Source organism: Acanthisitta chloris, unplaced genomic scaffold (genome assembly GCF_000695815.1).
Source record: "Acanthisitta chloris isolate BGI_N310 unplaced genomic scaffold, ASM69581v1 scaffold26705, whole genome shotgun sequence".
Taxonomy (NCBI): Eukaryota; Metazoa; Chordata; class Aves; order Passeriformes; family Acanthisittidae; genus Acanthisitta; species Acanthisitta chloris.
The window spans coordinates 99,087-109,164 of NW_008672585.1; the positions used below are offsets into that span (position 1 = coordinate 99,087).

The window sequence follows — 10,078 nt, forward strand, 5'->3', positions numbered from 1 at the left end:
TTGGTCCCACAACAACAAATCAGTAGTGTTTGCTAAGATGGATGCTCAACAGACAGGCAAGACTCTAAACCACTTAAAAACAAAACAAAACAAAAAAATCCCAAAGAAACAACATGAAAAACAACCCCAGAGAAGAGTTTGCTTGAAACCATATTCTTCCATCACCTGCAAAAAAGCAACTAAATGAGCAGATCAAAATGGTGGCTTGAGGAGAGACCAACCACAGTGCAAGAAGCTGAAAAACAGGGTTACTCTCATTTCCCCTATTCAGTTTTTCAAACACCTGTTTCAAAAAAAATAGTTTTATTTTCTATGTCAGTCACTTTCCACCGCAGTCAGTTTGCCAGGCAGGGAATACGTGCTGTTGTGGTTTTAAGCCCACTCAGCAGCCAAGCCCCACACAGCTGCTCACTCAGTAACCCACCAACAGGATGGGGGAGAGAATCAGAAGGGTAAAAGCTAGAAAACCCATGAGTTGAGATAAGAACAGTTTAATAGTGAAAGCAAATGCCACACACACATCAAAGTAAATCAAGAAATTAATTCACTTCTTCCCATGGGCAGTCAGGTGTTCAGCCATCTCCAGGAGAGCAGGGCCCATAATGCATAATGGTTACTGATTACTTGGGAAGACAAACACTAAGATCCAAACCTCCCCCCTTCCTCCTTCTATCCCCCACTTTCTATACTGATCATGATGCCATAGGGTATGGAATGTCCTTTTGGTCAGTTGGGGTCACCTTTCCCAGCTACATCTCCTCCCAACTTCCCACGCACCCAACTTCCTCGCCAGTGTGGCAGTATGAAAAGCAGGAAAGGCCTTGGCTCTGGGCAAACACTGCTCAGCAATAACCAAAACATCTCCCTTGCCACAATATTCAGTGTAAATCCAACACATAGCCCCCAAGTAGCCACTGTGAAGAAAATTAACTCTGGCAAACACTGCTCAGCAATAACCAAAACATCTCCCTTGCCACAATATTCAGTGTAAATCCAACACATAGCCCCCAAGTAGCCACTGTGAAGAAAATTAACTCTACCCCAGCCAAGACCAGTATATCTGTAATAGTCACACATTTGAGTCAGCTTTTCTTTAATTCACATATGTTTTAAAAAAACCTCTTGCTTTTCAGTATGCTGAACCAGTCACTTAACCAGAAGTGTTCTTCACTTCATGACAGACAGCATAAGTTCAATTTTTGGAGCTGCAGACACTAGACACTGAAAAGCAAACCATCTATGGGGAGTTCATAATACCTGAAAACCTAAAAAGGTACAAGCCAAACTTTATCTAGTTGATAATAATTTGTTTTTTCAAGCACTAGCTTCAAAGTAAAAGGGATGGTGTCAGGAAAAGAAGGTCACTACCATCAGCTAGTCAAATATTAAAACTTGGTTCAGAACTAAGCTCATGCCACTAGCATTTTTGTTTTAATTAATACAGAAATGGATCCGGTTATGTGCAACTCAGAAACTACACAGCAGCTACTATTTTCTTATTTATGACATTGTTGGTTTTTTTATGATGATGATCCCTAAAGACTAGAGGCTTTCACTAAAAGGAAGAAGAAAAAAAATACCCCTTTCATCAACAGATTTCATTCTAAAGGGAATTAGTTGCAAATCACACGGTTCCAAATCTGGCCTGTGAATTTTTACACAGCCTATACAACTGAATATCTACTCCACATATACAAATCCACATCTGCTTCATTAGACTGCCAGTCTCCAAAAGTAAAGCCCTAGCCAAAAGGCCCAAAATTATGTAAACAACCTCCAGCAGGAGGTTGGAAATCTGGCTCTTACTTCCTCTGTAATTCAAATGACAGAATTTAAGCTCTCAAACAGAAAGACACCCAGAGAATTTATATTACAATTGCCATTGCTACTTACAGATAAGCAGTAAACTTTCCCATAATACTTTCCCTCTTGAAAGTCAGACACTTAACAGTGTCACCCCAGTCAGTGTCATCACCGAAAGTTGACCTTGGAAGTCTTCCTGTCCTAACAGACCTTCTACAAACCACTACAAGAATTTACTAAAGGACAGGTTTCCTCACATTGTTCTCTGTTCTTTCCAGGAACTAATCCATCTGTTCCACACTACTGTGATGAAGACACACACATCTGTGGGAGCAAAGACTTCAGCAGGGCCATTTTTTTCCATGTGGAGACAAAAAAAAGCAAGGACTGAAGCTGCAGTGTATTATGTTCCTTACTGGAAAAACCTGGTTGAGAAAACGTGCCTGAACTGCTGGAATTATATCGCTTTGCCTTTGTAACATGGAAAAGCAGTAATGAAGTAATGCTTCTAATGAAAGGACTGCAGACAGGTCAGTAGACTTCCTATTATTTCCTAATGAAAATGAGATATTTTTCTGATATTTTTTGAGGTACCCTGGGAATTCCCACAGTGCTTATACTTCCTATTCTGCAAAGGATTTGATACAACAAAGTAACTGGACAGACATCGACATCGGTATTTTTTTACCACTCCCTTGAGCAGTTCCAACCTTGACAACTTACAGAGTTCTCTAGTTTCACAAGAACTACTGCAGCAAAGCCAGATGGCATTCAAGAACACAGAAGCATCCCTTAATATTTTTAGGATCATGTAATATCCTATGACAAAAGCTGTTCTTGATAACCAAGGGTAGTAACAAGTATGGCCTCAGCAAGTAAGGGTCACAGAGAAGAGACAACTGTCTTTATCTTGGGTGGCATCTCCCTTTAGGGATGCTTTAATCCTCACTAGATTCAGAAATTGTCTTATTGCATCCTAGTATCAAGCAATTCAGCAGATGCTTTCAGAATCAATGAAAAAATATTGAAATCATTTCTTGTGCATATTGAAATATCTCTTAACAACAACAGCTGAAAAGAGTGCAAATCTTTCTTAATTGGTGCATAAAGGGAAAGACCATTCCCTCAACAAAATCAAATACTTCACCATAACACTTTGTCCAATTGCTTACACAACTTCTCAACCAAAACATTTTAACAAGACATCCTTTTAATCTCTGCCTGTTTAATAAGACAAATAAGACATTTGTTAGTTTATTACACCACCAGTGCACAATCCGTTTTTATGACACAGTGACAATAAATAGCACAAATGAAACAGCCAAATCTCATAGCCTTCAGTGAAACAATATTTGGAACATAATTACATGCAGTACACATTTTGCAAAGGATGTAGACTCAGTTCCAAATTTAGAAAAATGTGACCAGGAAATAAGTGTCTGGAACTTAACCACAGTCTTTGACCCTTTTCAGTCTTGAAACCTACCATTTGCCAAACATCATTTCAGCTTCTAACAGTGCTAATGCTCCTCTAGCCTTCTGTAAAGAATTAACTGCTCCATGAAGAGATTTATTTTAGAATCTTACTGGTCTAATTTACACTGTCACTTACTTTAGTTACTCAAAACAACTATTTTCTCTTGATAAAGTTCCCAAAGATTTTTAACATCCATATGAAACAAACTGTGGCTGTTTCTCATGCTTTAAATATCCAGAGGTAGCTCAAAGGAAATGAGAGAGGAGATGCAATACTTGGAAAGGAACTACTCCCTGTCTTCTCTATCAATACATCAAGTTTTTTCCTTTTGTCTTTTCAAGAGGGATAATCCAAACCTACATGAATTTGCTCATAAGCATGTGACTCTGAATGAACCTACGTTGGGCTGTAGTTTAGTTCTGCACTGCTAAAACTCCATTACAGAGTCCATGCAACATCTGGAACAGATGGACATATTTGGTTGAACTGTTCTGATTTTAAAGGTTTAGCACATTAAAAACTTCATTTCTAATCACCTTACCTAAAATAATAATATTTCAAGGGAGATAAAGATCACATTTCCATCACGTAGACACTATCTATAGCTTAGCATGTAAACACTATGCTAATATGCACCATATTAATAAGAGTAAAAACAACAGAATAGGCTCATGGACCTCATGGTAAATAACTATGAAAACCTAAAAATACTATAAAAGATTAATGCATGCAATTAATTAATGCATCCCTCTTAGAGAAAGATGTATTTCTTTAGAATGACAGACTCTTGCTCTAAACTGAACCAGTCAGGGTTCTGTTCTTAAATTACATCCTGATGATTCGACTATCCAGTGAAAACAGTTTTTTGAAAAAGATACATTTAATTTTTTTTCCCAGGTCTAGAACATCCTGCCTTGGAAAAATAGTTTTCCTGTGAAAATAGCATCTTCAAGACAAACAAAAAATTCCTGAAATTCCCTGAGAAATTACCTTGGACAAAAGTGGCTAAGACATGAAATTCTTTTGGATACACTGGCCTGAAAAGCTCTGTGAAGCTGCTGCTTTAAAAACATGGCTTCACTGGTGAAAAACATGATCTATACAGTTTGTACAAAACAGAATGAATCTCGTTTCTCACTGTAGAACAAGGCTTAGAAATATTTTACTCTGTTTCTGGAACTATGTTGATTTCATGAGGACTAAGTAAATTAGTCTAGTTCCCACTGCCAAAATAAGCAATGAAACCTGTAAAGGCATATACCAGAGGTAAAGATCATGAATTGAAATGTTTGTTTTCTATATTTGAGAACGCAAAGCTACATGTTTGCACTCACTGACAGGATGCACCTCATGCAATAACAATATTGTTGCTATTATGCAATAAAATTGTCTCATAATAGACAGTTATTAAAATAACCAATCCAACTAGCAATTAAATCTCAAAATGACAGAGCACTGCCTGTAATTAAAACACACTTCTACTTCCACCCACATTAGGCAGAACAGTCTGAGTATCCTCATACAGCAATACAGCAGTTAGTCTTTATTAATTGTATCTTAATGACCATTCCTAGGACAAATTCAATATTGAAATTCAGACTACAATAAAATCGTATAACATCTTAAATTAGCCTAAAATGAACAATAACTGCCAAATGATGAATTCAAGAATAAGCTGCCTGTAGTGACAGGTAATGTGTCCCACTGAGTTGCAAAAGCAAATGTCACAGCTCTATAATAAGCCAACACACTTCTGTAAAAATACTACCACAGCAATAACCAAGATGACACTTAAATAAAACTGAATTACATTTCTGTCTTATCATTCTGACTACAGGTTATAGTAACTGCATCAGAAAATTATAAGTGAGGGATTGTTTCTAATTATAATCACCTCCTCACTATGGGAAAGTTCTGGGACACTGCCCACATCCCACAGAAGGCAGTTTCCTAACACCATGCAGGCAGTAGTTTGTTCTGCTTTGGGTGATATCATCACCAGCCCTGTGGGAAACAGCAGATGTCTGATGCAGATGTGTAAAACAAACTAGAATCTGGAAGATTCCTTTGCAAAGGATGACTCTAGAGCAGGCACTGGGAGGGAGGGTGAGAGACACTTGGGCTTATTTCCAAGCCAGAACCCCAACTTGTCAAAGCAGCTTAGTCAGAACTGAATGGTTTACACAGTACTAGCTGCAGCTTCAAGACAGCAACACAACAGCATCTTTGACTTGAAGTTTTAACCATCTAAGCCAGGGTTCTCTTTTCCAAGTTGTGCATCAGGAAACACACAGAGAAATAAGTTCTATAAAGATGGTAAAAGGAACATCCAAGAAGGATTTATTTCTGCAACAAATACCTAAAAGCTTAGAAGTGACTTTTGCCTTCAAAAAAAATTTTACAGGCAAAGTGGAATAATAGATCATTTCATTTCCTCCTTTTTCTTCACATCTGCAGGTTCCCTGGTCTACCCTGATTTTCTGCTCTTCTAGATCTTAAAAAAGCAAAATCTATCAGAAGTATACAGTAGAAATTAGTCACTTCAGATGCACAAGTGAGACACATCAGATAGATCTGGTTTAGATTACACATATAAGGGTTAATAGTTTATACAGTGCTAACTGGTATTACCTGAAATCAAGGTTGGAGAGGTAAAACACATGGGCCATGCAATGTTATGACACCTGAGAACCAAGCTTAGATTTTTTTCAGTTAAAGTAAGTACAAAGTGAGGAAAGATTAGAGTCTAACTTGACTTATGCAGGCACTGCTTATCTCTGTTTGACCACTATCACTAGCAAGAGACTGGAACTGGCTGGAGTCACTGCCCCAAATAAAATAATCACTTTTAAAAGATTAAAGAAGCCATTAACATGGATTGACTTTGCCCCAGCAGAACAGAGCAATGCAATCTGTTGAGTGCTGGTGATCTGGCAAGGACAAATAAAATTAGTCCAACACTCAAGCAGAAAGACAGGGACTTGCAGACACTGAGTGCAGTGTCCAAACTCACAAGGACTTTTGAAGAGACAATGGTTCCAGAGGAAGAATTCTATATGCAACACTTGGATACAGCCTTTTCTCCATGACCAAAGTGGATACTAATACTATTCTCAGTAAAAACCCCAAAGGTTTTACTAATACCATTCTTAATCCTTAACAACTTAAATAAAAAACAGTACCCACACAGGGGGGTGGAGCTTAGAAAAAATTTGTGCATCGACTATGGAGAGAATTGATGAGCTCAGCAATAGTCCAGGAGCCTTAAGAGAATTTGAGACATTAAGTCTCACTTCTGAAAGGAACAGAGAAAGAATCTGTGTCCATGAAGAGGCCTTTAGCAGTCAGAGACAAACCATCCCAAACCAAGCCAAACCAAAAAACAACACAGAAACTGGACAAAATTCATGCTTGAAGGTAGAAAAAAAAAATCGTGAATTCTAACTTTGCTTTTTGGCTTGACTTTATCCACACACAATCCAGTCTCTTTACATGTATTTAGTATGAAGGTTTGCTTCTAAGGAAAAATGTTTGAAGAAGATATTGCATTGTTCATTCTAGCAAAAGAAAAAGTAGACAGTCAAAATTCAAATACGGCCTCGAGGCCATGGTTCCCACAACGCACAGCCAAAGATGCTGGCAGAATATCCTGGCCATAACTCTTTGTAGGTCAATTTAGTAAATGCAAGAACACAAAATTTTCATTCAGTTCTGTTGTGCCTAAGTGTTATAATACAACCTTTAATTATAGCCTCAGTCTGGTACTGTCCTTCAAGTTTCCTGCTTGGAAACACTCTGCAGAACTGATAGGGTTCATTTCACCAGCATTTTTTCAAATGTTCAGTTGGACATGACCATGCAAGTGTGGCCCCAGCAATTTGACTTACTGCAACCTTTTGAACCTCTTGAAGGGAGGTTCAGAGGTCTTTTCTTCTGTGCTCATCTGTTCAGTACATACATGTCTCACAAAAACATTAATGAGCTTAGTTAAGAATGTGCCAGGAAGGAGTGAAATTATTATGCTATTGTACAAACAGAGTCAAGGAAGACAGATTAGTTTCAAGAGCATAATTAATTTTGAGTCCCTGCACTTTACTCCAATTTTAGAGGGTATTTAGCAACTTACAATTAAAAATCTAGTTCCCATGTACTTCATTTTAATGTAATGTGCAAGACAGGTGCTGCAGTGCTAAATCAAAACTATAGACTTCTCACACTTTTCTTGTATACATAGAAGAAAGTACTTATTTTCAGCTCCATTTAGTTTGTTTTAATTTGCTGAAGGTCCCCTCAAGCACTTCTGCAGACCTCATGGGGCACGGGAGGAAAAAGCAGTAGGGAAGAACTTCTCAACTCAGCACTGCTGCCAAGGCAGTGTTATGTGTAACATACTTCCAGGGAAGAGAGAAACTTGTGCAAAAAGTTTGGTTTAACAATGTATTTGGCATCACTGAGAAATTCTGTATCAGAAACAGGGACAAAATCTGACTCACCATGATAGGTTCTACTTGCGAAAACCTCCCTTTTCTCCTGCATGCCCTAACTCATTTTGGTGAAGCAAATGAGGCAGGCATCCACACCAGTAAACCCACCTTCTCCCTAGAAAATGGACAGAAAAGTCAGCAAGTAAATGGCAATTCCCAGGAGCTGATAATCAGCAAAGCACCAGTTATTTAGCAAACATATTGTTCTGTTCACTGTCCTGACCAAGGCTGTTACTATGGGGATCTTCCCATGCAGTCTCACAATGGGTTGCACCATGTTATTACAGAATGAACTGCTAAGAAATATAAAAGCAAAGAACTAAGCCCAAGACAGAACTTCTGCAGTGACAGACCAACTGCTGCATGTTTAACATGGCAATGATAGGGATGGGTTTAGGAACTCATTCAGCAGCCAAGCTTTAGGAAGCACAGATAAAGGTTCATTTAATGACTAACACTGCATCATCCATCAGCTCTTTGTTGCCACAGGCAATTGGCATGCTGCTAGCCTGTTAATAATTTTAGTTGGTTTTTTTGGTTGGTTACACTTAATTGTCGCCAACCAGACAACAAATTACAATTTTAGTTTCCTTTGCCACATCCTTACACTCAGCATTTCACAACAGCTAACTGACAGATGTTGATTTGGGGGCTGGAGGGGATGTTTACTTACAGGAATGAGGTAGGTAGGCCCCTTTTGCTGTTTCTAATATGTTTGCCTATTTAGGAAGGCAGGAGGCAACTGTCCAGCTGATTTACTTCTGATTTTGAAGCTCTGCAGTATCATGTGCCTGTGAGAATGGAGAGAAGACCAGAACATGTTTTACTGTTTTACTCCAAAAGTGACACTGTAAAGTACTGTTCTGCAACCATTTATCATACCCCCTACATACCCTGACCTTGGAACACTAATCTTCAGCAGTATTATGGAAAAAGAATTTGTTCTTTCCTTCCAGCTTTAACCATTCCCAAGTGTTACAAGCACTTCAGTATCTCACTGTTGAGATCACAACAGCTTTTCCATCAAGAACTTTAGCCAGACCCCAATGCGATTCAGATTAAAGAAAACATTCATTATCAAACAGAGAAACAGAAAGGAAACTTTCTGGAGGGAAACTGTTTGACCACTGGCACACATTAACCTAGATGTAAGGATTCTAAAAGCTAACTTACTAAACCCAAATGGTATGCCCTAAGATGGAGATTGCTTTGCCTCTGCAGAACTATGTACATCAGTTGACAGCTTCTTAGGGATCCAGCTCCCTTCCTGTTTGGTTCAGAGAAACAAAGGCAATATTCCACTTCAGTGGGCTGGTTTTCCACAAGTTTGACCAGTTCTGTCAGTGCCAGAACTTGGTCAATTATTCCAGCTGATCCAATATATGAAGTCCCTTTTTATTCATGAAAATTTCACCTGCTGTTTGAAGTTTACTGGTTTTGTTTAAAAAAAGTAGCTATGACTTTTTTAAAAAAAAACAACAAAAACCAAACCCAACAAAGAATAGCAGACTGATCTGAAAGAATCCTCAATATTGATTAAATTAACCAGGAAGCATGGCTGTAGTTTATCTAGTTGTAATCTTATTTACCTAAGAGAGCAAAAATGATCTGCACATACTCTTCTTTTACAGCCTGTTCAGCAATACTGTGACCAAATATCATTCTTCCTGACACTGACTAAATTCTGCTTCTCTATTAGTCTATATGCCATTAATCAAGGTCTTAAAACATCATAATCTTGTAAAGTTTTTATAGCTACCATTCCTATGCTGTTTAAATACTAAAAATAATTGCTTTTTCACAATTCTTTTAGTTTTTATTCCTCCTGTTTACAGCATATTATACTTTCTCCTGTATATACAGTTTGGTTCTTTTGTATATATGTAAGCAAATCCCCATGTTTGTTAAATGTATTTATTTTACAAAAAACAGCCAAAAAACCTCTCTTTTCTATTTTCCACCCTCTCAGCTATATTTTTTCCAAGTATCTGCTGTCACACAAATTTACTTCAATATAACACACCTTCCCTGGTCATTTGTAAAGCCATAAGACACTACCTGCTCTACAGGTTCAGCTGAACTTGCACATGGTTAACTCCTGTCAGCAACCTAGAATACTAAATTCATTTTTGTGTGAAATTCCACTGAAAAAGGAAAACAGCTATAGCAACCAGACCAGAAAGAACTAAATAGTCTCCATATTAATACACAGAATGTTTCCAAGTGGTCACAAAACCAACATATTTAAGGTTTAGAAAATGAAGATGGAGTTGGGAACTTACATGCACACTTCCCAACATATTTAAGGTTTAGA

General features: G+C 38.0%; 1 protein-coding gene across 1 annotated transcript in view; it reads right to left on the reverse strand.

The window, feature by feature from the left end:
- Positions 1–8,558, reverse strand: part of OTUD7A (OTU deubiquitinase 7A) — a 60,400-nt gene extending 51,842 nt beyond the window's left edge. Inside the window, exons 1-2 of the mRNA XM_009074587.1 lie at positions 8,484–8,558; positions 7,774–7,879 (exon numbers count right to left, since the gene is read on the reverse strand). The gene's annotated coding sequence lies outside the window, so the exon portion shown is untranslated. The remainder of the gene's footprint in view (positions 1–7,773; positions 7,880–8,483) is intronic.
- Between the last annotated feature and the right edge of the window lie 1,520 nt (positions 8,559–10,078).